The sequence below is a fragment of the Pelobates fuscus genome, chromosome 9, assembly GCF_036172605.1.
Source record: "Pelobates fuscus isolate aPelFus1 chromosome 9, aPelFus1.pri, whole genome shotgun sequence".
Lineage (NCBI taxonomy): Eukaryota > Metazoa > Chordata > Amphibia > Anura > Pelobatidae > Pelobates > Pelobates fuscus.
This window is the reverse complement of record NC_086325.1, coordinates 57,476,766-57,504,459: the sequence shown is the minus strand read 5'-3', so window position 1 is coordinate 57,504,459 and position 27,694 is coordinate 57,476,766. Positions and strand designations below refer to the sequence as shown.

General features: G+C 43.8%; 22 non-coding genes across 22 annotated transcripts; all 22 read right to left on the bottom strand.

Moving 5' to 3' along the window:
* Window positions 1-50: 50 nt before the first annotated feature.
* TRNAK-UUU (transfer RNA lysine (anticodon UUU)) lies at window positions 51-123 on the bottom strand. The gene has a single exon. It is a non-coding gene; the product is annotated as a tRNA-Lys (tRNA).
* Window positions 124-972: 849 nt separating this feature from the next.
* Window positions 973-1,045, bottom strand: TRNAK-UUU (transfer RNA lysine (anticodon UUU)). The gene has a single exon. It is a non-coding gene; the product is annotated as a tRNA-Lys (tRNA).
* An 849-nt stretch (window positions 1,046-1,894) lies between these two features.
* TRNAK-UUU (transfer RNA lysine (anticodon UUU)) lies at window positions 1,895-1,967 on the bottom strand. Its single transcript has one exon. It is a non-coding gene; the product is annotated as a tRNA-Lys (tRNA).
* Window positions 1,968-2,816: 849 nt separating this feature from the next.
* On the bottom strand, window positions 2,817-2,889 carry TRNAK-UUU (transfer RNA lysine (anticodon UUU)). The gene has a single exon. It is a non-coding gene; the product is annotated as a tRNA-Lys (tRNA).
* An 849-nt stretch (window positions 2,890-3,738) lies between these two features.
* On the bottom strand, window positions 3,739-3,811 carry TRNAK-UUU (transfer RNA lysine (anticodon UUU)). Its single transcript has one exon. It is a non-coding gene; the product is annotated as a tRNA-Lys (tRNA).
* A 2,693-nt stretch (window positions 3,812-6,504) lies between these two features.
* Window positions 6,505-6,577, bottom strand: TRNAK-UUU (transfer RNA lysine (anticodon UUU)). The gene has a single exon. It is a non-coding gene; the product is annotated as a tRNA-Lys (tRNA).
* Window positions 6,578-7,437: 860 nt separating this feature from the next.
* On the bottom strand, window positions 7,438-7,510 carry TRNAK-UUU (transfer RNA lysine (anticodon UUU)). The gene has a single exon. It is a non-coding gene; the product is annotated as a tRNA-Lys (tRNA).
* An 849-nt stretch (window positions 7,511-8,359) lies between these two features.
* Window positions 8,360-8,432, bottom strand: TRNAK-UUU (transfer RNA lysine (anticodon UUU)). The gene has a single exon. It is a non-coding gene; the product is annotated as a tRNA-Lys (tRNA).
* An 849-nt stretch (window positions 8,433-9,281) lies between these two features.
* On the bottom strand, window positions 9,282-9,354 carry TRNAK-UUU (transfer RNA lysine (anticodon UUU)). The gene has a single exon. It is a non-coding gene; the product is annotated as a tRNA-Lys (tRNA).
* An 849-nt stretch (window positions 9,355-10,203) lies between these two features.
* Window positions 10,204-10,276, bottom strand: TRNAK-UUU (transfer RNA lysine (anticodon UUU)). Its single transcript has one exon. It is a non-coding gene; the product is annotated as a tRNA-Lys (tRNA).
* An 849-nt stretch (window positions 10,277-11,125) lies between these two features.
* On the bottom strand, window positions 11,126-11,198 carry TRNAK-UUU (transfer RNA lysine (anticodon UUU)). The gene has a single exon. It is a non-coding gene; the product is annotated as a tRNA-Lys (tRNA).
* An 849-nt stretch (window positions 11,199-12,047) lies between these two features.
* TRNAK-UUU (transfer RNA lysine (anticodon UUU)) lies at window positions 12,048-12,120 on the bottom strand. Its single transcript has one exon. It is a non-coding gene; the product is annotated as a tRNA-Lys (tRNA).
* Window positions 12,121-12,969: 849 nt separating this feature from the next.
* On the bottom strand, window positions 12,970-13,042 carry TRNAK-UUU (transfer RNA lysine (anticodon UUU)). The gene has a single exon. It is a non-coding gene; the product is annotated as a tRNA-Lys (tRNA).
* Window positions 13,043-13,891: 849 nt separating this feature from the next.
* On the bottom strand, window positions 13,892-13,964 carry TRNAK-UUU (transfer RNA lysine (anticodon UUU)). The gene has a single exon. It is a non-coding gene; the product is annotated as a tRNA-Lys (tRNA).
* A 1,771-nt stretch (window positions 13,965-15,735) lies between these two features.
* On the bottom strand, window positions 15,736-15,808 carry TRNAK-UUU (transfer RNA lysine (anticodon UUU)). The gene has a single exon. It is a non-coding gene; the product is annotated as a tRNA-Lys (tRNA).
* An 849-nt stretch (window positions 15,809-16,657) lies between these two features.
* TRNAK-UUU (transfer RNA lysine (anticodon UUU)) lies at window positions 16,658-16,730 on the bottom strand. Its single transcript has one exon. It is a non-coding gene; the product is annotated as a tRNA-Lys (tRNA).
* Window positions 16,731-17,579: 849 nt separating this feature from the next.
* Window positions 17,580-17,652, bottom strand: TRNAK-UUU (transfer RNA lysine (anticodon UUU)). Its single transcript has one exon. It is a non-coding gene; the product is annotated as a tRNA-Lys (tRNA).
* Window positions 17,653-18,501: 849 nt separating this feature from the next.
* Window positions 18,502-18,574, bottom strand: TRNAK-UUU (transfer RNA lysine (anticodon UUU)). The gene has a single exon. It is a non-coding gene; the product is annotated as a tRNA-Lys (tRNA).
* Window positions 18,575-19,423: 849 nt separating this feature from the next.
* On the bottom strand, window positions 19,424-19,496 carry TRNAK-UUU (transfer RNA lysine (anticodon UUU)). Its single transcript has one exon. It is a non-coding gene; the product is annotated as a tRNA-Lys (tRNA).
* Window positions 19,497-21,267: 1,771 nt separating this feature from the next.
* Window positions 21,268-21,340, bottom strand: TRNAK-UUU (transfer RNA lysine (anticodon UUU)). The gene has a single exon. It is a non-coding gene; the product is annotated as a tRNA-Lys (tRNA).
* An 849-nt stretch (window positions 21,341-22,189) lies between these two features.
* Window positions 22,190-22,262, bottom strand: TRNAK-UUU (transfer RNA lysine (anticodon UUU)). The gene has a single exon. It is a non-coding gene; the product is annotated as a tRNA-Lys (tRNA).
* Window positions 22,263-26,995: 4,733 nt separating this feature from the next.
* TRNAK-UUU (transfer RNA lysine (anticodon UUU)) lies at window positions 26,996-27,068 on the bottom strand. Its single transcript has one exon. It is a non-coding gene; the product is annotated as a tRNA-Lys (tRNA).
* Window positions 27,069-27,694: the final 626 nt, after the last annotated feature.

The following is a 27,694-nucleotide window of genomic DNA, read 5'->3' as shown; positions in this document are numbered from 1 at the left end:
AGAATTGAAGGTAGCCTCTCTTAACATTGGTGATCTAAAAACCATGGGAGCGCCCGAACAGGGACTTGAACCCTGGACCCTCAGATTAAAAGTCTGATGCTCTACCGACTGAGCTATCCGGGCTCTTGGAGCGTCGCTCTGCTGGCGCTCCGTGCGTGCCTGGTAACATGGTCCAATTGAAAAGCTACTTTCGGCTGATTGAAAACGTAGCACTGCCTGTCAACCAGAAAACTACTGTGCGCTGCACTGCTCACCTGCTTGTAAATTGAATCTCTTCTCCTGGCTTACACACAAATTGCTGCAAATCATTGTCAGTTTCAACACCTTCACCCCTTGCTTGAGTGCTGACAAGCTGTTTCAAGGTATCCGGGAGGTCTCCTTCCTCTTTGCGTATGATGCTGACTTCACATCCATTTCAAGGAGACAATTGACTTTGCATTTTCTCAAAGCACGTTTCTAGATCAGAAAGACACTGAATCTGTCTGGAACAAGTAGATCCCAGTGCTTGAGCATACAGGAATGTTTGGCAGTGGGAAAAATAAAGGTAGGTGTGGCAAGTGAGGCGTTTGGAATGTGGGTGCTGAGAGAAAATCTAAGCGCGCATGACTCAAACGGTAGACCCGAAACCCTTCTATTTGCCACAAGGAAGTTGGCAACGTTGAAAATGGACTTCAACACTAAAGTAAGAATTCAAGGTGAATTTCAAACTTGCGGTCAAATTAGCCAAACTGGAAATATTTTCTACAAATGTTCTCTAAGTAACATATGTTTTCCATTCAGCTACTCTTGCCTTAAATTTAAAATGTATTTGGTGAACCAGAACATTTTTTAAGCTTAGACCATGTCTTTTCCCCTTGCTTTGAATTGTCACTTTTCAGTGGAAAAGAATGGCTTAACCTGCAACAAACGCTTAAGTGCCGACAGAATTGCAGGTAGCCACTGTTAACATTGGTGATCTAAAAATCATGGGAGCGCCCGAACAGGGACTTGAACCCTGGACCCTCAGATTAAAAGTCTGATGCTCTACCGACTGAGCTATCCAGGCTCTTGGAGCGTCGCTCTGCTGGCGCTCCGTGCGTGCCTGGTAACATGGTCCAATTGAAAAGCTACTTTCGGCTGATTGAAAACGTAGCACTGCCTGTCAACCAGAAAACTACTGTGCGCTGCACTGCTCACCTGCTTGTAAATTGAATCTCTTCTCCTGGCTTACACACAAATTGCTGCAAATCATTGTCAGTTTCAACACCTTCACCCCTTGCTTGAGTGCTGACAAGCTGTTTCAAGGTATCCGGGAGGTCTCCTTCCTCTTTGCGTATGATGCTGACTTCACATCCATTTCAAGGAGACAATTGACTTTGCATTTTCTCAAAGCACGTTTCTAGATCAGAAAGACACTGAATCTGTCTGGAACAAGTAGATCCCAGCGCTTGAGCAGACAGGAATGTTTGACAGTGGGAAAAATAAAGGTATGTGTGGCAAGTGAGGCGTTTGGAATGTGGGTGCTGAGAGAAAATCTAAGCGCGCATGACTCAAACGGTAGACCCGAAACCCTTCTATTTGCCACAAGGAAGTTGGCGACGTTGAAAATGGACTTCAACACTAAAGTAAGAATTCAAGTTGAATTTCAAACTTGCGGTCAAATTAGCCAAACTGGAAATATTTTCTACAAATGTTCTCTAAGTAACATATGTTTTCCATTCAGCTACTCTTGCCTTAAATTTAAAATGTATTTGGTGAACCAGAACATTTTTTAAGCTTAGACCATGTCTTGTCCCCTTGCTTTGAATTGTCACTTTTCAGTGGAGAAGAATGGCTTAACCTGCACCAAACGCTTAAGTGCCGACAGAATTGCAGGTAACCCCTGTTAACATTGGTGATCTAAAAATCATGGGAGCGCCCGAACAGGGACTTGAACCCTGGACCCTCAGATTAAAAGTCTGATGCTCTACCGACTGAGCTATCCGGGCTCTTGGAGCGTCGCTCTGCTGGCGCTCCGTGCGTGCCTGGTAACATGGTCCAATTGAAAAGCTACTTTCGGCTGATTGAAAACGTAGCACTGCCTGTCAACCAGAAAACTACTGTGCGCTGCACTGCTCACATGCTTGTAAATTGAATCTCTTCTCCTGGCTTACCCACAAATTGCTGCAAATCATTGTCAGTTTCTACACCTTCACCCCTTGCTTGAGTGCTGACAAGCTGTTTCAAGGTATCCGGGAGGTCTCCTTCCTCTTTGCGTATGATGCTGACTTCACATCCATTTCAAGGAGACAATTGACTTTGCATTTTCTCAAAGAACGTTTCTAGATCAGAAAGACACTGAATCTGTCTGGAACAAGTAGATCCCAGTGCTTGAGCAGACAGGAATGTTTGGCAGTGGGAAAAATAAAGGTAGGTGTGGCAAGTGAGGCGTTTGGAATGTGGGTGCTGAGAGAAAATCTAAGCGCGCATGACTCAAACGGTAGACCCGAAACCCTTCTATTTGCCACAAGGAAGTTGGCGACGTTGAAAATGGACTTCAACACTAAAGTAAGAATTCAAGGTGAATTTCAAACTTGCGGTCAAATTAGCCAAACTGGAAATATTTTCTACAAATGTTCTTTAAGTAACATATGTTTTCCATTCAGCTACTCTTGCCTTAAATTTAAAATGTATTTGGTGAACCAGAACATTTTTTAAGCTTAGACCATGTCTTTTCCCCTTGCTTTGAATTGTCACTTTTCAGTGGAGAAGAATGGCTTAACCTGCACCAAACGCTTAAGTGCCGACAGAATTGCAGGTAGCCCCTCTTAACATTGGTGATCTAAAAATCATGGGAGCGCCCGAACAGGGACTTGAACCCTGGACCCTCAGATTAAAAGTCTGATGCTCTACCGACTGAGCTATCCGGGCTCTTGGAGCGTCGCTCTGCTGGCGCTCCATGCGTGCCTGGTAACATGGTCCAATTGAAAAGCTACTTTCGGCTGATTGAAAACGTAGCACTGCCTGTCAACCAGAAAACTACTGTGCGCTGCACTGCTCACATGCTTGTAAATTGAATCTCTTCTCCTGGCTTACCCACAAATTACTGCAAATCATTGTCAGTTTCTACACCTTCACCCCTTGCTTGAGTGCTGACAAGCTGTTTCAAGGTATCCGGGAGGTCTCCTTCCTCTTTGCGTATAATGCTGACTTCACATCCATTTCAAGGAGACAATTGACTTTGCATTTTCTCAAAGCACGTTTCTAGATCAGAAAGACACTGAATCTGTCTGGAACAAGTAGATCCCAGTGCTTGAGCAGACAGGAATGTTTGACAGTGGGAAAAATAAAGGTAGGTGTGGCAAGTGAGGCGTTTGGAATGTGGGTGCTGAGAGAAAATCTAAGCGCGCATGACTCAAACGGTAGACCCGAAACCCTTCTATTTGCCACAAGGAAGTTGGCGACGTTGAAAATGGACTTCAACACTAAAGTAAGAATTCAAGTTGAATTTCAAACTTGCGGTCAAATTAGCCAAACTGGAAATATTTTCTACAAATGTTCTCTAAGTAACGTATGTTTTCCATTCAGCTACTCTTGCCTTAAATTTAAAATGAATTTGGTGAACAAGAAAATTTTTTAAGCTTAGACCATGTCTTTTCCCCTTGCTTTGAATTGTCACTTTTCAGTGGAGAAGAATGGCTTAACCTGCAACAAACGCTTAAGTGCCGACAGAATTGCAGGTAGCCTCTCTTAACATTGGTGATATAAAAACCATGGGAGCGCCCGAACAGGGACTTGAACCCTGGACCCTCAGATTAAAAGTCTGATGCTCTACCGACTGAGCTATCCGGGCTCTTGGAGCGTCGCTCTGCTGGTGCTCCGTGCGTGCCTGGTAACATGGTCCAATTGAAAAGCTACTTTCGGCTGATTGAAAACGTAGCACTGCCTGTCAACCAGAAAACTACTGTGCGCTGCACTGCTCACCTGCTTGTAAATTGAATCTCTTCTCCTGGCTTACACACAAATTGCTGCAAATCATTGTCAGTTTCAACACCTTCACCCCTTGCTTGAGTGCTGACAAGCTGTTTCAAGGTATCCGGGAGGTCTCCTTCCTCTTTGCGTATGATGCTGACTTCACATCCATTTCAAGGAGACAATTGACTTTGCATTTTCTCAAAGCACGTTTCTAGATCAGAAAGACACTGAATCTGTCTGGAACAAGTAGATCCCAGTGCTTGAGCAGACAGGAATGTTTGACAGTGGGAAAAATAAAGGTAGGTGTGGCAAGTGAGGCGTTTGGAATGTGGGTGCTGAGAGAAAATCTAAGCGCGCATGACTCAAACGGTAGACCCGAAACCCTTCTATTTGCCACAAGGAAGTTGGCGACGTTGAAAATGGACTTCAACACTAAAGTAAGAATTCAAGTTGAATTTCATACTTGCGGTCAAATTAGCCAAACTGGAAATATTTTCTACAAATGTTCTCTAAGTAACCTATTTTTTCCATTCAGCTACTGTTGCCTTAAATTTAAAATGTATTTGGTGAACCAGAACATTTTTTAAGCTTAGACCATGTCTTTTCCCCTTGCTTTGAATTGTCACTTTTCAGTGGAGAAGAATGGCTTAACCTGCACCAAACGCTTAAGTGCCGACAGAATTGCAGGTAGCCCCTCTTAACATTGGTGATCTCAAAACCATGGGAGCGCCCGAACAGGGACTTGATCCCTGGACCCTCAGATTAAAAGTCTGATGCTCTACCGACTGAGCTATCCGGGCTCTTGGAGAGTCGCTCTGCTGGCGCTCCATGCGTGCCTGGTAACATGGTCCAATTGAAAAGCTACTTTCGGCTGATTGAAAACATAGCACTGCCTGTCAACCAGAAAACTACTGTGCGCTGCACTGCTCACATGCTTGTAAATTGAATCTCTTCTCCTGGCTTACACACAAATTGCTGCAAATCATTGTCAGTTTCTACACCTTCACCCCTTGCTTGAGTGCTGACAAGCTGTTTCAAGGTATCCGGGAGGTCTCCTTCCTCTTTGCGTATGATGCTGACTTCACATCCATTTCAAGGAGACAATTGACTTTGCATTTTCTCAAAGAACGTTTCTAGATCAGAAAGACACTGAATCTGTCTGGAACAAGTAGATCCCAGTGCTTGAGCAGACAGGAATGTTTGGCAGTGGGAAAAATAAAGGTAGGTGTGGCAAGTGAGGCGTTTGGAATGTGGGTGCTGAGAGAAAATCTAAGCGCGCATGACTCAAACGGTAGACCCGAAACCCTTCTATTTGCCACAAGGAAGTTGGCGACGTTGAAAATGGACTTCAACACTAAAGTAAGAATTCAAGGTGAATTTCAAACTTGCGGTCAAATTAGCCAAACTGGAAATATTTTCTACAAATGTTCTCTAAGTAACATATGTTTTCCATTCAGCTACTCTTGCCTTAAATTTAAAATGTATTTGGTGAACCAGAACATTTTTTAAGCTTAGACCATGTCTTTTCCCCTTGCTTTGAATTGTCACTTTTCAGTGGAGAAGAATTGCTTAACCTGCAACAAACGCTTAAGTGCCGACAGAATTGCAGGTAGCCCCTGTTAACATTGGTGATCTAAAAATCATGGGAGCGCCCGAACAGAGACTTGAACCCTGGACCCTCAGATTAAAAGTCTGATGCTCTACCGACTGAGCTATCCAGGCTCTTGGAGCGTCGCTCTGCTGGCGCTCCGTGCGTGCCTGGTAACATGGTCCTATTGAAAAGCTACTTTCGGCTGATTGAAAACGTAGCACTGCCTGTCAACCAGAAAACTACTGTGCGCTGCACTGCTCACCTGCTTGTAAATTGAATCTCTTCTCCTGGCTTACACACAAATTGCTGCAAATCATTGTCAGTTTCAACACCTTCACCCCTTGCTTGAGTGCTGACAAGCTGTTTCAAGGTATCCGGGAGGTCTCCTTCCTCTTTGCGTATGATGCTGACTTCACATCCATTTCAAGGAGACAATTGACTTTGCATTTTCTCAAAGCACGTTTCTAGATCAGAAAGACACTGAATCTGTCTGGAACAAGTAGATCCCAGTGCTTGAGCAGACAGGAATGTTTGACAGTGGGAAAAATAAAGGTAAGTGTGGCAAGTGAGGCGTTTGGAATGTGGGTGCTGAGAGAAAATCTAAGCGCGCATGACTCAAACAGTAGACCCGAAACCCTTCTATTTGCAACAAGGAAGTTGGCGACGTTGAAAATGGACTTCAACACTAAATTAAATATTCAAGTTGAATTTCAAACTTGCTGTCAAATTAGCCAAACTGGAAATATTTTCTACAAATGTTCTCTAAGTAACGTATGTTTTCCATTCAGCTACTCTTGCCTTAAATTTAAAATGTATTTGGTGAACAAGAAAAATTTTTAAGCTTAGACCATGTCGTTTCCCCTTGCTTTGAATTGTCACTTTTCAGTGGAGAAGAATGGCTTAACCTGCAACAAACGCTTAAGTGCCGACAGAATTGAAGGTAGCCTCTCTTAACATTGGTGATCTAAAAACCATGGGAGCGCCCGAACAGGGACTTGAACCCTGGACCCTCAGATTAAAAGTCTGATGCTCTACCGACTGAGCTATCCGGGCTCTTGGAGCGTCGCTCTGTTGGCGCTCTGTTGGCGCTCCGTGCGTGCCTGGTAACATGGTCCAATTGAAAAGCTACTTTCGGCTGATTGAAAACGTAGCACTGCCTGTCAACCAGAAAACTACTGTGCGCTGCACTGCTCACCTGCTTGTAAATTGAATCTCTTCTCCTGGCTTACACACAAATTGCTGCAAATCATTGTCAGTTTCAACACCTTCACCCCTTGCTTGAGTGCTGACAAGCTGTTTCAAGGTATCCGGGAGGTCTCCTTCCTCTTTGCGTATGATGCTGACTTCACATCCATTTCAAGGAGACAATTGACTTTGCATTTTCTCAAAGCACGTTTCTAGATCAGAAAGACACTGAATCTGTCTGGAACAAGTAGATCCCAGCGCTTGAGCAGACAGGAATGTTTGACAGTGGGAAAAATAAAGGTATGTGTGGCAAGTGAGGCGTTTGGAATGTGGGTGCTGAGAGAAAATCTAAGCGCGCATGACTCAAACGGTAGACCCGAAACCCTTCTATTTGCCACAAGGAAGTTGGCGACGTTGAAAATGGACTTCAACACTAAAGTAAGAATTCAAGTTGAATTTCAAACTTGCGGTCAAATTAGCCAAACTGGAAATATTTTCTACAAATGTTCTCTAAGTAACATATGTTTTCCATTCAGCTACTCTTGCCTTAAATTTAAAATGTATTTGGTGAACCAGAACATTTTTTAAGCTTAGACCATGTCTTTTCCCCTTGCTTTGAATTGTCACTTTTCAGTGGAGAAGAATGGCTTAACCTGCACCAAACGCTTAAGTGCCGACAGAATTGCAGGTAACCCCTGTTAACATTGGTGATCTAAAAATCATGGGAGCGCCCGAACAGGGACTTGAACCCTGGACCCTCAGATTAAAAGTCTGATGCTCTACCGACTGAGCTATCCGGGCTCTTGGAGCGTCGCTCTGCTGGTGCTCCGTGCGTGCCTGGTAACATGGTCCAATTGAAAAGCTACTTTCGGCTGATTGAAAACGTAGCACTGCCTGTCAACCAGAAAACTACTGTGCGCTGCACTGCTCACATGCTTGTAAATTGAATCTCTTCTCCTGGCTTACCCACAAATTGCTGCAAATCATTGTCAGTTTCTACACCTTCACCCCTTGCTTGAGTGCTGACAAGCTGTTTCAAGGTATCCGGGAGGTCTCCTTCCTCTTTGCGTATGATGCTGACTTCACATCCATTTCAAGGAGACAATTGACTTTGCATTTTCTCAAAGCACGTTTCTAGATCAGAAAGACACTGAATCTGTCTGGAACAAGTAGATCCCAGTGCTTGAGCAGACAGGAATGTTTGACAGTGGGAAAAATAAAGGTAGGTGTGGCAAGTGAGGCGTTTGGAATGTGGGTGCTGAGAGAAAATCTAAGCGCGCATGACTCAAACGGTAGACCCGAAACCCTTCTATTTGCCACAAGGAAGTTGGCGACATTGAAAATGGACTTCAACACTAAAGTAAGAATTCAAGTTGAATTTCAAACTTGCGGTCAAATTAGCCAAATTGGAAATATTTTCTACAAATGTTCTCTAAGTAACGTATGTTTTCCATTCAGCTACTCTTGCCTTAAATTTAAAATGTATTTGGTGAACAAGAAATTTTTTTAAGCTTAGACCATGTCTTTTCCCCTTGCTTTGAATTGTCACTTTTCAGTGGAGAAGAATGGCTTAACCTGCAACAAACGCTTAAGTGCCGACAGAATTGCAGGTAGCCTCTCTTAACATTGGTGATATAAAAACCATGGGAGCGCCCGAACAGGGACTTGAACCCTGGACCCTCAGATTAAAAGTCTGATGCTCTACCGACTGAGCTATCCGGGCTCTTGGAGCGTCGCTCTGCTGGTGCTCCATGCGTGCCTGGTAACATGGTCCAATTGAAAAGCTACTTTCGGCTGATTGAAAACGTAGCACTGCCTGTCAACCAGAAAACTACTGTGCGCTGCACTGCTCACCTGCTTGTAAATTGAATCTCTTCTCCCGGCTTACACACAAATTGCTGCAAATCATTGTCAGTTTCAACACCTTCACCCCTTGCTTGAGTGCTGACAAGCTGTTTCAAGGTATCCGGGAGGTCTCCTTCCTCTTTGCGTATGATGCTGACTTCACATCCATTTCAAGGAGACAATTGACTTTGCATTTTCTCAAAGCACGTTTCTAGATCAGAAAGACACTGAATCTGTCTGGAACAAGTAGATCCCAGTGCTTGAGCAGACAGGAATGTTTGGCAGTGGGAAAAATAAAGGTAGGTGTGGCAAGTGAGGCGTTTGGAATGTGGGTGCTGAGAGAAAATCTAAGCGCGCATGACTCAAACGGTAGACCCGAAACCCTTCTATTTGCCACAAGGAAGTTGGCAACGTTGAAAATGGACTTCAACACTAAAGTAAGAATTCAAGGTGAATTTCAAACTTGCGGTCAAATTAGCCAAACTGGAAATATTTTCTACAAATGTTCTCTAAGTAACATATGTTTTCCATTCAGCTACTCTTGCCTTAAATTTAAAATGTATTTGGTGAACCAGAACATTTTTTAAGCTTAGACCATGTCTTTTCCCCTTGCTTTGAATTGTCACTTTTCAGTGGAGAAGAATGGCTTAACCTGCAACAAACGCTTAAGTGCCGACAGAATTGCAGGTAGCCACTGTTAACATTGGTGATCTAAAAATCATGGGAGCGCCCGAACAGGGACTTGAACCCTGGACCCTCAGATTAAAAGTCTGATGCTCTACCGACTGAGCTATCCGGGCTCTTGGAGCGTCGCTCTGCTGGCGCTCCGTGCGTGCCTGGTAACATGGTCCAATTGAAAAGCTACTTTCGGCTGATTGAAAACGTAGCACTGCCTGTCAACCAGAAAACTACTGTGCGCTGCACTGCTCACCTGCTTGTAAATTGAATCTCTTCTCCTGGCTTACACACAAATTGCTGCAAATCATTGTCAGTTTCAACACCTTCACCCCTTGCTTGAGTGCTGACAAGCTGTTTCAAGGTATCCGGGAGGTCTCCTTCCTCTTTGCGTATGATGCTGACTTCACATCCATTTCAAGGAGACAATTGACTTTGCATTTTCTCAAAGCACGTTTCTAGATCAGAAAGACACTGAATCTGTCTGGAACAAGTAGATCCCAGTGCTTGAGCAGACAGGAATGTTTGACAGTTGGAAAAATAAAGGTAAGTGTGGCAAGTGAGGCGTTTGGAATGTGGGTGCTGAGAGAAAATCTAAGCGCGCATGACTCAAACAAGAGACCCGAAACCCTTCTATTTGCCACAAGGAAGTTGGCGACGTTGAAAATGGACTTCAACACTAAAGTAAGAATTCAAGTTGAATTTCAAACTTGCGGTCAAATTAGCCAAACTGGAAATATTTTCTACAAATGTTCTCTAAGTAACGTATGTTTTCCATTCAGCTACTCTTGCCTTAAATTTAAAATGTATTTGGTGAACAAGAACATTTTTTAAGCTCAGACCATGTCTTTTCCCCTTGCTTTGAATTGTCACTTTTCAGTGGAGAAGAATGGCTTAACCTGCAACAAACGCTTAAGTGCTGACAGAATTGAAGGTAGCCTCTCTTAACATTGGTGATCTAAAAACCATGGGAGCACCCGAACAGGGACTTGAACCCTGGACCCTCAGATTAAAAGTCTGATGCTCTACCGACTGAGCTATCCGGGCTCTTGGAGTGTCCCTCTGCTGGCGCTCCGTGCGTGCCTGGTAACATGGTCCAATTGAAAAGCTACTTTCGGCTGATTGAAAACGTAGCACTGCCTGTCAACCAGAAAACTACTGTGCGCTGCACTGCTCACCTGATTGTAAATTGAATCTCTTCTCCTGGCTTACACACAAATTGCTGCAAATCATTGTCAGTTTCAACACCTTCACCCCTTGCTTGAGTGCTGACAAGCTGTTTCAAGGTATCCGGGAGGTCTCCTTCCTCTTTGCGTATGATGCTGACTTCACATCCATTTCAAGGAGACAATTGACTTTGCATTTTCTCAAAGCACGTTTCTAGATCAGAAAGACACTGAATCTGTCTGGAACAAGTAGATCCCAGTGCTTGAGCAGACAGGAATGTTTGACAGTGGGAAAAATAAAGGTAGGTGTGGCAAGTGAGGCGTTTGGAATGTGGGTGCTGAGAGAAAATCTAAGCGCGCATGACTCAAACGGTAGACCCGAAACCCTTCTATTTGCCACAAGGAAGTTGGCGACGTTGAAAATGGACTTCAACACTAAAGTAAGAATTCAAGTTGAATTTCATACTTGCGGTCAAATTAGCCAAACTGGAAATATTTTCTACAAATGTTCTCTAAGTAACCTATGTTTTCCATTCAGCTACTGTTGCCTTAAATTTAAAATGTATTTGGTGAACAAGAACATTTTTTAAGCTCAGACCATGTCTTTTCCCCTTGCTTTGAATTGTCACTTTTCAGTGGAGAAGAATGGCTTAACCTGCAACAAACGCTTAAGTGCTGACAGAATTGAAGGTAGCCTCTCTTAACATTGGTGATCTAAAAACCATGGGAGCACCCGAACAGGGACTTGAACCCTGGACCCTCAGATTAAAAGTCTGATGCTCTACCGACTGAGCTATCCGGGCTCTTGGAGTGTCCCTCTGCTGGCGCTCCGTGCGTGCCTGGTAACATGGTCCAATTGAAAAGCTACTTTCGGCTGATTGAAAACGTAGCACTGCCTGTCAACCAGAAAACTACTGTGCGCTGCACTGCTCACCTGATTGTAAATTGAATCTCTTCTCCTGGCTTACACACAAATTGCTGCAAATCATTGTCAGTTTCAACACCTTCACCCCTTGCTTGAGTGCTGACAAGCTGTTTCAAGGTATCCGGGAGGTCTCCTTCCTCTTTGCGTATGATGCTGACTTCACATCCATTTCAAGGAGACAATTGACTTTGCATTTTCTCAAAGCACGTTTCTAGATCAGAAAGACACTGAATCTGTCTGGAACAAGTAGATCCCAGTGCTTGAGCAGACAGGAATGTTTGACAGTGGGAAAAATAAAGGTAGGTGTGGCAAGTGAGGCGTTTGGAATGTGGGTGCTGAGAGAAAATCTAAGCGCGCATGACTCAAACGGTAGACCCGAAACCCTTCTATTTGCCACAAGGAAGTTGGCGACGTTGAAAATGGACTTCAACACTAAAGTAAGAATTCAAGTTGAATTTCATACTTGCGGTCAAATTAGCCAAACTGGAAATATTTTCTACAAATGTTCTCTAAGTAACCTATGTTTTCCATTCAGCTACTGTTGCCTTAAATTTAAAATGTATTTGGTGAACCAGAACATTTTTTAAGCTTAGACCATGTCTTTTCCCCTTGCTTTGAATTGTCACTTTTCAGTGGAGAAGAATGGCTTAACCTGCAACAAACGCTTAAGTGCCGACAGAATTGCAGGTAGCCCCTCTTAACATTGGTGATCTAAAAATCGTGGGAGCGCCCGAACAGGGACTTGAACCCTGGACCCTCAGATTAAAAGTCTGATGCTCTACCGACTGAGCTATCCGGGCTCTTGGAGCGTCGCTCTGCTGGCGCTCCATGCGTGCCTGGTAACATGGTCCAATTGAAAAGCTACTTTCGGCTGATTGAAAACGTAGCACTGCCTGTCAACCAGAAAACTACTGTGCGCTGCACTGCTCACCTGCTTGTAAATTGAATCTCTTCTCCTGGCTTACACACAAATTGCTGCAAATCATTGTCAGTTTCAACACCTTCACCCCTTGCTTGAGTGCTGACAAGCTGTTTCAAGGTATCCGGGAGGTCTCCTTCCTCTTTGCGTATGATGCTGACTTCACATCCATTTCAAGGAGATAATTGACTTTGCATTTTCTCAAAGCACGTTTCTAGATCAGAAAGACACTGAATCTGTCTGGAACAAGTAGATCCCAGTGCTTGAGCAGACAGGAATGTTTGACAGTGGGAAAAATAAAGGTAAGTGTGGCAAGTGAGGCGTTTGGAATGTGGGTGCTGAGAGAAAATCTAAGCGCGCATGACTCAAACGGTAGACCCGAAACCCTTCTATTTGCCACAAGGAAGTTGGCAACGTTGAAAATGGACTTCAACACTAAAGTAAGAATTCAAGGTGAATTTCAAACTTGCGGTCAAATTAGCCAAACTGGAAATATTTTCTACAAATGTTCTCTAAGTAACATATGTTTTCCATTCAGCTACTCTTGCCTTAAATTTAAAATGTATTTGGTGAACCAGAACATTTTTTAAGCTTAGACCATGTCTTTTCCCCTTGCTTTGAATTGTCACTTTTCAGTGGAGAAGAATGGCTTAACCTGCAACAAACGCTTAAGTGCCGACAGAATTGCAGGTAGCCACTGTTAACATTGGTGATCTAAAAATCATGGGAGCGCCCGAACAGGGACTTGAACCCTGGACCCTCAGATTAAAAGTCTGATGCTCTACCGACTGAGCTATCCGGGCTCTTGGAGTGTCCCTCTGCTGGCGCTCCGTGCGTGCCTGGTAACATGGTCCAATTGAAAAGCTACTTTCGGCTGATTGAAAACGTAGCACTGCCTGTCAACCAGAAAACTACTGTGCGCTGCACTGCTCACCTGATTGTAAATTGAATCTCTTCTCCTGGCTTACACACAAATTGCTGCAAATCATTGTCAGTTTCAACACCTTCACCCCTTGCTTGAGTGCTGACAAGCTGTTTCAAGGTATCCGGGAGGTCTCCTTCCTCTTTGCGTATGATGCTGACTTCACATCCATTTCAAGGAGACAATTGACTTTGCATTTTCTCAAAGCACGTTTCTAGATCAGAAAGACACTGAATCTGTCTGGAACAAGTAGATCCCAGTGCTTGAGCAGACAGGAATGTTTGACAGTGGGAAAAATAAAGGTAGGTGTGGCAAGTGAGGCGTTTGGAATGTGGGTGCTGAGAGAAAATCTAAGCGCGCATGACTCAAACGGTAGACCCGAAACCCTTCTATTTGCCACAAGGAAGTTGGCGACGTTGAAAATGGACTTCAACACTAAAGTAAGAATTCAAGGTGAATTTCATACTTGCGGTCAAATTAGCCAAACTGGAAATATTTTCTACAAATGTTCTCTAAGTAACCTATGTTTTCCATTCAGCTACTGTTGCCTTAAATTTAAAATGTATTTGGTGAACCAGAACATTTTTTAAGCTTAGACCATGTCTTTTCCCCTTGCTTTGAATTGTCACTTTTCAGTGGAGAAGAATGGCTTAACCTGCACCAAACACTTAAGTGCCGACAGAATTGCAGGTAGCCCCTCTTAACATTGGTGATCTAAAAATCGTGGGAGCGCCCGAACAGGGACTTGAACCCTGGACCCTCAGATTAAAAGTCTGATGCTCTACCGACTGAGCTATCCGGGCTCTTGGAGCGTCGCTCTGCTGGCGCTCCATGCGTGCCTGGTAACATGGTCCAATTGAAAAGCTACTTTCGGCTGATTGAAAACGTAGCACTGCCTGTCAACCAGAAAACTACTGTGCGCTGCACTGCTCACCTGCTTGTAAATTGAATCTCTTCTCCCGGCTTACACACAAATTGCTGCAAATCATTGTCAGTTTCAACACCTTCACCCCTTGCTTGAATGCTGACAAGCTGTTTCAAGGTATCCGGGAGGTCTCCTTCCTCTTTGCGTATGATGCTGACTTCACATCCATTTCAAGGAGATAATTGACTTTGCATTTTCTCAAAGCACGTTTCTAGATCAGAAAGACACTGAATCTGTCTGGAACAAGTAGATCCCAGTGCTTGAGCAGACAGGAATGTTTGACAGTTGGAAAAATAAAGGTAAGTGTGGCAAGTGAGGCGTTTGGAATGTGGGTGCTGAGAGAAAATCTAAGCGCGCATGACTCAAACAGTAGACCCGAAACCCTTCTATTTGCCACAAGGAAGTTGGCGACGTTGAAAATGGACTTCAACACTAAAGTAAGAATTCAAGTTGAATTTCAAACTTGCGGTCAAATTAGCCAAACTGGAAATATTTTCTACAAATGTTCTCTAAGTAACGTATGTTTTCCATTCAGCTACTCTTGCCTTAAATTTAAAATGTATTTGGTGAACAAGAACATTTTTTAAGCTCAGACCATGTCTTTTCCCCTTGCTTTGAATTGTCACTTTTCAGTGGAGAAGAATGGCTTAACCTGCAACAAACGCTTAAGTGCTGACAGAATTGAAGGTAGCCTCTCTTAACATTGGTGATCTAAAAACCATGGGAGCACCCGAACAGGGACTTGAACCCTGGACCCTCAGATTAAAAGTCTGATGCTCTACCGACTGAGCTATCCGGGCTCTTGGAGTGTCCCTCTGCTGGCGCTCCGTGCGTGCCTGGTAACATGGTCCAATTGAAAAGCTACTTTCGGCTGATTGAAAACGTAGCACTGCCTGTCAACCAGAAAACTACTGTGCGCTGCACTGCTCACCTGATTGTAAATTGAATCTCTTCTCCTGGCTTACACACAAATTGCTGCAAATCATTGTCAGTTTCAACACCTTCACCCCTTGCTTGAGTGCTGACAAGCTGTTTCAAGGTATCCGGGAGGTCTCCTTCCTCTTTGCGTATGATGCTGACTTCACATCCATTTCAAGGAGACAATTGACTTTGCATTTTCTCAAAGCACGTTTCTAGATCAGAAAGACACTGAATCTGTCTGGAACAAGTAGATCCCAGTGCTTGAGCAGACAGGAATGTTTGACAGTGGGAAAAATAAAGGTAGGTGTGGCAAGTGAGGCGTTTGGAATGTGGGTGCTGAGAGAAAATCTAAGCGCGCATGACTCAAACGGTAGACCCGAAACCCTTCTATTTGCCACAAGGAAGTTGGCGACGTTGAAAATGGACTTCAACACTAAAGTAAGAATTCAAGTTGAATTTCATACTTGCGGTCAAATTAGCCAAACTGGAAATATTTTCTACAAATGTTCTCTAAGTAACCTATGTTTTCCATTCAGCTACTGTTGCCTTAAATTTAAAATGTATTTGGTGAACCAGAACATTTTTTAAGCTTAGACCATGTCTTTTCCCCTTGCTTTGAATTGTCACTTTTCAGTGGAGAAGAATGGCTTAACCTGCAACAAACGCTTAAGTGCCGACAGAATTGCAGGTAGCCCCTCTTAACATTGGTGATCTAAAAATCGTGGGAGCGCCCGAACAGGGACTTGAACCCTGGACCCTCAGATTAAAAGTCTGATGCTCTACCGACTGAGCTATCCGGGCTCTTGGAGCGTCGCTCTGCTGGCGCTCCATGCGTGCCTGGTAACATGGTCCAATTGAAAAGCTACTTTCGGCTGATTGAAAACGTAGCACTGCCTGTCAACCAGAAAACTACTGTGCGCTGCACTGCTCACCTGCTTGTAAATTGAATCTCTTCTCCTGGCTTACACACAAATTGCTGCAAATCATTGTCAGTTTCAACACCTTCACCCCTTGCTTGAGTGCTGACAAGCTGTTTCAAGGTATCCGGGAGGTCTCCTTCCTCTTTGCGTATGATGCTGACTTCACATCCATTTCAAGGAGATAATTGACTTTGCATTTTCTCAAAGCACGTTTCTAGATCAGAAAGACACTGAATCTGTCTGGAACAAGTAGATCCCAGTGCTTGAGCAGACAGGAATGTTTGACAGTGGGAAAAATAAAGGTAAGTGTGGCAAGTGAGGCGTTTGGAATGTGGGTGCTGAGAGAAAATCTAAGCGCGCATGACTCAAACGGTAGACCCGAAACCCTTCTATTTGCCACAAGGAAGTTGGCAACGTTGAAAATGGACTTCAACACTAAAGTAAGAATTCAAGGTGAATTTCAAACTTGCGGTCAAATTAGCCAAACTGGAAATATTTTCTACAAATGTTCTCTAAGTAACATATGTTTTCCATTCAGCTACTCTTGCCTTAAATTTAAAATGTATTTGGTGAACCAGAACATTTTTTAAGCTTAGACCATGTCTTTTCCCCTTGCTTTGAATTGTCACTTTTCAGTGGAGAAGAATGGCTTAACCTGCAACAAACGCTTAAGTGCCGACAGAATTGCAGGTAGCCACTGTTAACATTGGTGATCTAAAAATCATGGGAGCGCCCGAACAGGGACTTGAACCCTGGACCCTCAGATTAAAAGTCTGATGCTCTACCGACTGAGCTATCCGGGCTCTTGGAGTGTCCCTCTGCTGGCGCTCCGTGCGTGCCTGGTAACATGGTCCAATTGAAAAGCTACTTTCGGCTGATTGAAAACGTAGCACTGCCTGTCAACCAGAAAACTACTGTGCGCTGCACTGCTCACCTGATTGTAAATTGAATCTCTTCTCCTGGCTTACACACAAATTGCTGCAAATCATTGTCAGTTTCAACACCTTCACCCCTTGCTTGAGTGCTGACAAGCTGTTTCAAGGTATCCGGGAGGTCTCCTTCCTCTTTGCGTATGATGCTGACTTCACATCCATTTCAAGGAGACAATTGACTTTGCATTTTCTCAAAGCACGTTTCTAGATCAGAAAGACACTGAATCTGTCTGGAACAAGTAGATCCCAGTGCTTGAGCAGACAGGAATGTTTGACAGTGGGAAAAATAAAGGTAGGTGTGGCAAGTGAGGCGTTTGGAATGTGGGTGCTGAGAGAAAATCTAAGCGCGCATGACTCAAACGGTAGACCCGAAACCCTTCTATTTGCCACAAGGAAGTTGGCGACGTTGAAAATGGACTTCAACACTAAAGTAAGAATTCAAGTTGAATTTCATACTTGCGGTCAAATTAGCCAAACTGGAAATATTTTCTACAAATGTTCTCTAAGTAACCTATGTTTTCCATTCAGCTACTGTTGCCTTAAATTTAAAATGTATTTGGTGAACCAGAACATTTTTTAAGCTTAGACCATGTCTTTTCCCCTTGCTTTGAATTGTCACTTTTCAGTGGAGAAGAATGGCTTAACCTGCAACAAACGCTTAAGTGCCGACAGAATTGCAGGTAGCCCCTCTTAACATTGGTGATCTAAAAATCGTGGGAGCGCCCGAACAGGGACTTGAACCCTGGACCCTCAGATTAAAAGTCTGATGCTCTACCGACTGAGCTATCCGGGCTCTTGGAGCGTCGCTCTGCTGGCGCTCCATGCGTGCCTGGTAACATGGTCCAATTGAAAAGCTACTTTCGGCTGATTGAAAACGTAGCACTGCCTGTCAACCAGAAAACTACTGTGCGCTGCACTGCTCACCTGCTTGTAAATTGAATCTCTTCTCCTGGCTTACACACAAATTGCTGCAAATCATTGTCAGTTTCAACACCTTCACCCCTTGCTTGAGTGCTGACAAGCTGTTTCAAGGTATCCGGGAGGTCTCCTTCCTCTTTGCGTATGATGCTGACTTCACATCCATTTCAAGGAGATAATTGACTTTGCATTTTCTCAAAGCACGTTTCTAGATCAGAAAGACACTGAATCTGTCTGGAACAAGTAGATCCCAGTGCTTGAGCAGACAGGAATGTTTGACAGTGGGAAAAATAAAGGTAAGTGTGGCAAGTGAGGCGTTTGGAATGTGGGTGCTGAGAGAAAATCTAAGCGCGCATGACTCAAACGGTAGACCCGAAACCCTTCTATTTGCCACAAGGAAGTTGGCAACGTTGAAAATGGACTTCAACACTAAAGTAAGAATTCAAGGTGAATTTCAAACTTGCGGTCAAATTAGCCAAACTGGAAATATTTTCTACAAATGTTCTCTAAGTAACATATGTTTTCCATTCAGCTACTCTTGCCTTAAATTTAAAATGTATTTGGTGAACCAGAACATTTTTTAAGCTTAGACCATGTCTTTTCCCCTTGCTTTGAATTGTCACTTTTCAGTGGAGAAGAATGGCTTAACCTGCAACAAACGCTTAAGTGCCGACAGAATTGCAGGTAGCCACTGTTAACATTGGTGATCTAAAAATCATGGGAGCGCCCGAACAGGGACTTGAACCCTGGACCCTCAGATTAAAAGTCTGATGCTCTACCGACTGAGCTATCCGGGCTCTTGGAGTGTCCCTCTGCTGGCGCTCCGTGCGTGCCTGGTAACATGGTCCAATTGAAAAGCTACTTTCGGCTGATTGAAAACGTAGCACTGCCTGTCAACCAGAAAACTACTGTGCGCTGCACTGCTCACCTGATTGTAAATTGAATCTCTTCTCCTGGCTTACACACAAATTGCTGCAAATCATTGTCAGTTTCAACACCTTCACCCCTTGCTTGAGTGCTGACAAGCTGTTTCAAGGTATCCGGGAGGTCTCCTTCCTCTTTGCGTATGATGCTGACTTCACATCCATTTCAAGGAGACAATTGACTTTGCATTTTCTCAAAGCACGTTTCTAGATCAGAAAGACACTGAATCTGTCTGGAACAAGTAGATCCCAGTGCTTGAGCAGACAGGAATGTTTGACAGTGGGAAAAATAAAGGTAGGTGTGGCAAGTGAGGCGTTTGGAATGTGGGTGCTGAGAGAAAATCTAAGCGCGCATGACTCAAACGGTAGACCCGAAACCCTTCTATTTGCCACAAGGAAGTTGGCGACGTTGAAAATGGACTTCAACACTAAAGTAAGAATTCAAGGTGAATTTCATACTTGCGGTCAAATTAGCCAAACTGGAAATATTTTCTACAAATGTTCTCTAAGTAACCTATGTTTTCCATTCAGCTACTGTTGCCTTAAATTTAAAATGTATTTGGTGAACCAGAACATTTTTTAAGCTTAGACCATGTCTTTTCCCCTTGCTTTGAATTGTCACTTTTCAGTGGAGAAGAATGGCTTAACCTGCACCAAACACTTAAGTGCCGACAGAATTGCAGGTAGCCCCTCTTAACATTGGTGATCTAAAAATCGTGGGAGCGCCCGAACAGGGACTTGAACCCTGGACCCTCAGATTAAAAGTCTGATGCTCTACCGACTGAGCTATCCGGGCTCTTGGAGCGTCGCTCTGCTGGCGCTCCATGCGTGCCTGGTAACATGGTCCAATTGAAAAGCTACTTTCGGCTGATTGAAAACGTAGCACTGCCTGTCAACCAGAAAACTACTGTGCGCTGCACTGCTCACCTGCTTGTAAATTGAATCTCTTCTCCCGGCTTACACACAAATTGCTGCAAATCATTGTCAGTTTCAACACCTTCACCCCTTGCTTGAATGCTGACAAGCTGTTTCAAGGTATCCGGGAGGTCTCCTTCCTCTTTGCGTATGATGCTGACTTCACATCCATTTCAAGGAGATAATTGACTTTGCATTTTCTCAAAGCACGTTTCTAGATCAGAAAGACACTGAATCTGTCTGGAACAAGTAGATCCCAGTGCTTGAGCAGACAGGAATGTTTGACAGTGGGAAAAATAAAGGTAGGCGTGGCAATTGAGGCGTTTGGAATGTGGGTGCTGAGAGAAAATCTAAGAGCGCATGACTCAAACGGTAGACCCGAAACCCTTCTATTTGCCACAAGGAAGTTGGCAACGTTGAAAATGGACTTCAACACTAAAGTAAGAATTCAAGGTGAATTTCAAACTTGCGGTCAAATTAGCCAAACTGGAAATATTTTCTACAAATGTTCTCTAAGTAACGTATGTTTTCCATTCAGCTACTCTTGCCTTAAATTTAAAATGTATTTGGTGAACAAGAACATTTTTTAAGCTTAGACCATGTCTTTTCCCCTTGCTTTGAATTGTCACTTTTCAGTGGAGAAGAATGGCTTAACCTGCAACAAACGCTTAAGTGCCGACAGAATTGAAGGTAGCCTCTCTTAACATTGGTGATCTAAAAACCATGGGAGCACCCGAACAGGGACTTGAACCCTGGACCCTCAGATTAAAAGTCTGATGCTCTACCGACTGAGCTATCCGGGCTCTTGGAGTGTCCCTCTGCTGGCGCTCCGTGCGTGCCTGGTAACATGGTCCAATTGAAAAGCTACTTTCGGCTGATTGAAAACGTAGCACTGCCTGTCAACCAGAAAACTACTGTGCGCTGCACTGCTCACCTGATTGTAAATTGAATCTCTTCTCCTGGCTTACACACAAATTGCTGCAAATCATTGTCAGTTTCAACACCTTCACCCCTTGCTTGAGTGCTGACAAGCTGTTTCAAGGTATCCGGGAGGTCTCCTTCCTCTTTGCGTATGATGCTGACTTCACATCCATTTCAAGGAGACAATTGACTTTGCATTTTCTCAAAGCACGTTTCTAGATCAGAAAGACACTGAATCTGTCTGGAACAAGTAGATCCCAGTGCTTGAGCAGACAGGAATGTTTGGCAGTGGGAAAAATAAAGGTAGGTGTGGCAAGTGAGGCGTTTGGAATGTGGGTGCTGAGAGAAAATCTAAGCGCGCATGACTCAAACGGTAGACCCGAAACCCTTCTATTTGCCACAAGGAAGTTGGCAACGTTGAAAATGGACTTCAACACTAAAGTAAGAATTCAAGGTGAATTTCAAACTTGCGGTCAAATTAGCCAAACTGGAAATATTTTCTACAAATGTTCTCTAAGTAACATATGTTTTCCATTCAGCTACTCTTGCCTTAAATTTAAAATGTATTTGGTGAACCAGAACATTTTTTAAGCTTAGACCATGTCTTTTCCCCTTGCTTTGAATTGTCACTTTTCAGTGGAGAAGAATGGCTTAACCTGCAACAAACGCTTAAGTGCCGACAGAATTGCAGGTAGCCACTGTTAACATTGGTGATCTAAAAATCATGGGAGCGCCCGAACAGGGACTTGAACCCTGGACCCTCAGATTAAAAGTCTGATGCTCTACCGACTGAGCTATCCGGGCTCTTGGAGCGTCGCTCTGCTGGCGCTCCGTGCGTGCCTGGTAACATGGTCCAATTGAAAAGCTACTTTCGGCTGATTGAAAACGTAGCACTGCCTGTCAACCAGAAAACTACTGTGCGCTGCACTGCTCACCTGCTTGTAAATTGAATCTCTTCTCCCGGCTTACACACAAATTGCTGCAAATCATTGTCAGTTTCAACACCTTCACCCCTTGCTTGAGTGCTGACAAGCTGTTTCAAGGTATCCGGGAGGTCTCCTTCCTCTTTGCGTATGATGCTGACTTCACATCCATTTCAAGGAGATAATTGACTTTGCATTTTCTCAAAGCACGTTTCTAGATCAGAAAGACACTGAATCTGTCTGGAACAAGTAGATCCCAGTGCTTGAGCAGACAGGAATGTTTGACAGTGGGAAAAATAAAGGTAGGCGTGGCAATTGAGGCGTTTGGAATGTGGGTGCTGAGAGAAAATCTAAGAGCGCATGACTCAAACGGTAGACCCGAAACCCTTCTATTTGCCACAAGGAAGTTGGCGACGTTGAAAATGGACTTCAACACTAAAGTAAGAATTCAAGGTGAATTTCAAACTTGCGGTCAAATTAGCCAAACTGGAAATATTTTCTACAAATGTTCTCTAAGTAACATATGTTTTCCATTCAGCTACTCTTGCCTTAAATTTAAAATGTATTTGGTGAACCAGAACATTTTTTAAGCTTAGACCATGTCTTTTCCCCTTGCTTTGAATTGTCACTTTTCAGTGGAGAAGAATGGCTTAACCTGCAACAAACGCTTAAGTGCCGACAGAATTGCAGGTAGCCCCTCTTAACATTGGTGATCTAAAAATCATGGGAGCGCCCGAACAGGGACTTGAACCCTGGACCCTCAGATTAAAAGTCTGATGCTCTACCGACTGAGCTATCCGGGCTCTTGGAGCGTCGCTCTGCTGGCGCTCCATGCGTGCCTGGTAACATGGTCCAATTGAAAAGCTACTTTCGGCTGATTGAAAACGTAGCACTGCCTGTCAACCAGAAAACTACTGTGCGCTGTATTGCTCACCTGCTTGTAAATTGAATCTCTTCTCCTGGCTTACACACAAATTGCTGCAAATCATTGTCAGTTTCAACACCTTCACCCCTTGCTTGAGTGCTGACAAGCTGTTTCAAGGTATCCGGGAGGTCTCCTTCCTCTTTGCGTATGATGCTGACTTCACATCCATTTCAAGGAGACAATTGACTTTGCATTTTCTCAAAGCACGTTTCTAGATCAGAAAGACACTGAATCTGTCTGGAACAAGTAGATCCCAGTGCTTGAGCAGACAGGAATGTTTGACAATGGGAAAAATAAAGGTAGGTGTGGCAAGTGAGGCGTTTGGAATGTGGGTGCTGAGAGAAAATCTAAGCGCGCATGACTCAAACGGTAGATCCGAAACCCTTCTATTTGCCACAAGCACGTTTCTAGATCAGAAAGACACTGAATCTGTCTGGAACAAGTAGATCCCAGTGCTTGAGCAGACAGGAATGTTTGACAGTGGGAAAAATAAAGGTAGGCGTGGCAAGTGAGGCGTTTGGAATGTGGGTGCTGAGAGAAAATCTAAGAGCGCATGACTCAAACGGTAGACCCGAAACCCTTCTATTTGCCACAAGGAAGTTGGCGACGTTGAAAATGGACTTCAACACTAAAGTAAGAATTCAAGGTGAATTTCAAACTTGCGGTCAAATTAGCCAAACTGGAAATATTTTCTACAAATGTTCTCTAAGTAACATATGATTTCCATTCAGCTACTCTTGCCTTAAATGTAAAATGTATTTGGTGAACCAGAAAATTTTTTAAGCTTAGACCATGTCTTTTCCCCTTGCTTTGAATTGTCACTTTTCAGTGGAGAAGAATGGCTTAACCTGCAACAAACGCTTAAGTGCCGACAGAATTGCAGGTAGCCCCTCTTAACATTGGTGATCTAAAAATCATGGGAGCGTCCGAACAGGGACTTGAACCCTGGACCCTCAGATTAAAAGTCTGATGCTCTACCGACTGAGCTATCCGGGCTCTTGGAGCGTCGTTCTGCTGGCGCTCCATGCGTGCCTGGTAACATGGTCCAATTGAAAAGCTACTTTCGGCTGATTGAAAACGTAGCACTGCCTGTCAACCAGAAAACTACTGTGCGCTGTATTGCTCACCTGCTTGTAAATTGAATCTCTTCTCCTGGCTTACACACAAATTGCTGCAAATCATTGTCAGTTTCAACACCTTCACCCCTTGCTTGAGTGCTGACAAGCTGTTTCAAGGTATCCGGGAGGTCTCCTCCCTCTTTGCGTATGATGCTGACTTCACATCCATTTCAAGGAGACAATTGACTTTGCATTTTCTCAAAGCACGTTTCTAGATCAGAAAGACACTGAATCTGTCTGGAACAAGTAGATCCCAGTGCTTGAGCAGACAGGAATGTTTGACAATGGGAAAAATAAAGGTAGGTGTGGCAAGTGAGGCGTTTGGAATGTGGGTGCTGAGAGAAAATCTAAGCGCGCATGACTCAAACGGTAGATCCGAAACCCTTCTATTTGCCACAAGGAAGTTGGCGACGTTGAAAATGGACTTCAACACTAAAGTAAGAATTCAAGTTGAATTTCAAACTTGCGGTCAAATTAGCCAAACTGGAAATATTTTCTACAAATGTTCTCTAAGTAACCTATGTTTTCCATTCAGCTACTCTTGCCTTAAACTTAAAATGTATTTGGTGAACCAGAACATTTTTTAAGCTTAGACCATGTCTTCTCCCCTTGCTTTGAATTGTCACTTTTCAGTGGAGAAGAATGGCTTAACCTGCAACAAACACTTAAGTGCCGACAGAATTGCAGGTAGCCCCTCTTAACATTGGTGATCTAAAAATCGTGGGAGCACCCGAACAGGGACTTGAACCCTGGATCCTCAGATTAAAAGTCTGATGCTCTACCGACTGAGCTATCCAGGCTCTTGGAGCGTCGCTCTGCTGGCGCTCCATGCGTGCCTGGTAACATGGTCCAATTGAAAAGCTACTTTCGGCTGATTGAAAACGTAGCACTGCCTGTCAACCAGAAAACTACTGTGCGCTGCACTGCTCACCTGCTTGTAAATTGAATCTCTTCTCCCGGCTTACACACAAATTGCTGCAAATCATTGTCAGTTTCAACACCTTCACCCCTTGCTTGAGTGCTGACAAGCTGTTTCAAGGTATCCGGGAGGTCTCCTTCCTCTTTGCGTATGATGCTGACTTCACATCCATTTCAAGGAGACAATTGACTTTGCATTTTCTCAAAGCACGTTTCTAGATCAGAAAGACACTGAATCTGTCTGGAACAAGTAGATCCCAGCGCTTGAGCAGACAGGAATGTTTGACAGTGGGAAAAATAAAGGTAGGCGTGGCAAGTGAGGCGTTTGGCATGTGGGTGCTGAGAGAAAATCTAAGCGCGCATGACTCAAACGGTAGACCCGAAACCCTTCTATTTGCCACAAGGAAGTTGGCGACGTTGAAAATGGACTTCAACACTAAAGTAAAAATTCAAGGTGAATTTCAAACTTGCGGTCAAATTAGCCAAACTGGAAATATTTTCTACAAATGTTCTCTAAGTAACATATGTTTTCCATTCAGCTACTCTTGCCTTAAATTTAAAATGTATTTGGTGAACCAGAACATTTTTTAAGCTTAGACCATGTCTTTTCCCCTTGCTTTGAATTGTCACTTTTCAGTGGAGAAGAATGGCTTAACCTGCAACAAACACTTAAGTGCCGACAGAATTGCAGGTAGCCCCTCTTAACATTGGTGATCTAAAAATCGTGGGAGCACCCGAACAGGGACTTGAACCCTGGACCCTCAGATTAAAAGTCTGATGCTCTACCGACTGAGCTATCCAGGCTCTTGGAGCGTCGCTCTGCTGGCGCTCCATGCGTGCCTGGTAACATGGTACAATTGAAAAGCTACTTTCGGCTGATTGAAAACGTAGCACTGCCTGTCAACCAGAAAACTACTGTGCGCTGCACTGCTCACCTGCTTGTAAATTGAATCTCTTCTCCTGGCTTACACACAAATTGCTGCAAATCATTGTCAGTTTCAACACCTTCACCCCTTGCTTGAGTGCTGACAAGCTGTTTCAAGGTATCCGGGAGGTCTCCTTCCTCTTTGCGTATGATGCTGACTTCACATCCATTTCAAGGAGACAATTGACTTTGCATTTTCTCAAAGCACGTTTCTAGATCAGAAAGACACTGAATCTGTCTGGAACAAGTAGATCCCAGTGCTTGAGCAGACAGGAATGTTTGACAATGGGAAAAATAAAGGTAGGTGTGGCAAGTGAGGCGTTTGGAATGTGGGTGCTGAGAGAAAATCTTAGCGCGCATGACTCAAACGGTAGACCCGGAACCCTTCTATTTGCCACAAGGAAGTTGACGACGTTGAAAATGGACTTCAACACTAAAGTAAGAATTCAAGGTGAATTTCAAACTTGTGGTCAAATTAGCCAAACTGGAAATATTTTCTACAAATGTTCTCTAAATAACATATGTTTTCCATTCAGCTACTCTTGCCTTAAATTTAAAATGTATTTGGTGAACCAGAACATTTTTTAAGCTTAGACCATGTCTTTTCCCCTTGCTTTGAATTGTCACTTTTCAGTGGAGAAGAATGGCTTAACCTGCAACAAACGCTTGAGTGCTGACAGAATTGCAGGTAGCCCCTCTTAACATTGGTGATATAAAAATCATGGGAGCACCCGAACAGGGACTTGAACCCTGGACCCTCAGATTAAAAGTCTGATGCTCTACCGACTGAGCTATCCGGGCTCTTGGAGCGTTGCTCTGCTGGCGCTCCATGCGTGCCTGGTAACATGGTCCAATTGAAAAGCTACTTTCGGCTGATTGAAAACGTAGCACTGCCTGTCAACCAGAAAACTACTGTGCGCTGCACTGCTCACCTGCTTGTAAATTGAATCTCTTCTCCTGGCTTACACACAAATTGCTGCAAATCATTGTCAGTTTCAACACCTTCACCCCTTGCTTGAGTGCTGACAAGCTGTTTCAAGGTATCCGGGAGGTCTCCTTCCTCTTTGCGTATGATGCTGACTTCACATCCATTTCAAGGAGACAATTGACTTTGCATTTTCTCAAAGCACGTTTCTAGATCAGAAAGACACTGAATCTGTCTGGAACAAGTAGATCCCAGTGCTTGAGCAGACAGGAATGTTTGGCAGTGGGAAAAATAAAGGTAGGTGTGGCAAGTGAGGCGTTTGGAATGTGGGTGCTGAGAGAAAATCTAAGCGCGCATGACTCAAACGGTAGACCCGAAACCCTTCTATTTGCCACAAGGAAGTTGGCAACGTTGAAAATGGACTTCAACACTAAAGTAAGAATTCAAGGTGAATTTCAAACTTGCGGTCAAATTAGCCAAACTGGAAATATTTTCTACAAATGTTCTCTAAGTAACATATGTTTTCCATTCAGCTACTCTTGCCTTAAATTTAAAATGTATTTGGTAAACCAGAACATTTTTTAAGCTTAGACCATGTCTTTTCCCCTTGCTTTGAATTGTCACTTTTCAGTGGAGAAGAATGGCTTAACCTGCAACAAACGCTTAAGTGCCGACAGAATTGCAGGTAGCCGCTGTTAACATTGGTGATCTAAAAATCATGGGAGCGCCCGAACAGGGACTTGAACCCTGGACCCTCAGATTAAAAGTCTGATGCTCTACCGACTGAGCTATCCAGGCTCTTGGAGCGTCGCTCTGCTGGCGCTCCGTGCGTGCCTGGTAACATGGTCCAATTGAAAAGCTACTTTCGGCTGATTGAAAACGTAGCACTGCCTGTCAACCAGAAAACTACTGTGCGCTGCACTGCTCACCTGCTTGTAAATTGAATCTCTTCTCCTGGCTTACACACAAATTGCTGCAAATCATTGTCAGTTTCAACACCTTCACCCCTTGCTTGAGTGCTGACAAGCTGTTTCAAGGTATCCGGGAGGTCTCCTTCCTCTTTGCGTATGATGCTGACTTCACATCCATTTCAAGGAGACAATTGACTTTGCATTTTCTCAAAGCACGTTTCTAGATCAGAAAGACACTGAATCTGTCTGGAACAAGTAGATCCCAGTGCTTGAGCAGACAGGAATGTTTGACAGTGGGAAAAATAAAGGTAAGTGTGGCAAGTGAGGCGTTTGGAATGTGGGTGCTGAGAGAAAATCTAAGCGCGCATGACTCAAACAGTAGACCCGAAACCCTTCTATTTGCCACAAGGAAGTTGGCGACGTTGAAAATGGACTTCAACACTAAAGTAAGAATTCAAGTTGAATTTCAAACTTGCGGTCAAATTAGCCAAACTGGAAATATTTTCTACAAAT